Source organism: Lipotes vexillifer, unplaced genomic scaffold (assembly GCF_000442215.2).
Source record: "Lipotes vexillifer unplaced genomic scaffold, Lipotes_vexillifer_v1.1 scaffold76, whole genome shotgun sequence".
NCBI lineage: Eukaryota > Metazoa > Chordata > Mammalia > Artiodactyla > Lipotidae > Lipotes > Lipotes vexillifer.
The window spans coordinates 3,137,831-3,138,551 of NW_006773751.1; positions in this window are offsets into that span (position 1 = coordinate 3,137,831).

Below are 721 nucleotides of genomic sequence, written 5' to 3' on the forward strand. Positions count from 1 at the left end.
GGAACCCAGAAACTTAGCATGCATACATGGAGAATGGGGTGCTGTGTGAGGTAAAGACAGGCTGACCCCATCAGAGAGTTGTCACTCTCTTTTGGTTCTAGTGCAGGGACAGGGAAAAATTTCAAAGGCATCAGAAAGGTGAGAAAACAGTTGAAAATTGGGTCATGGTTTACCTAAACACTGGGCATTCAGTCCTGTCTGGAGGTTTCGCAAGCTTCTTAAGAGGCAAGCTCATGTGGAATTCTTAGAGCAGAGCAAACACCCCAGCCGATGACTTATAGGAGACTCAACACATGTATTTCTGTATTTCTTCCAATTTAAGGCTCTCTAGGCTGGAAGACGGATTCTATTTTCAGAAATGGTGAGAAGTGAAAGTGTCATGTTTTGGAATCTATGAAATACAGTACTAGCAAAGAGGGCCTCTGTGGGGACTGGTCATATTATATCACATACTTGGAGTGGGGAGATACGGTTGGAAGTATTATACCCTTGACCTCTTTTCCCCAAGGCCCCATCTGTCAGCATGCCAGGGCACATCCTTGTTCTGGGATAAGGAAGAGCAACTGAAGTTTACCCAGATGGAAGCTTCCCCGTACCAACAAAATCCTTGTCAACTATTTTAGAAAGAGGAAAAAAATCAACTTAGAGCATTTATTTAAAAGTTAATGATAGGGCTTCCCTGGTGGCGCAGTGGTTGAGAGTCCGCCTGCCGATGCAGGGG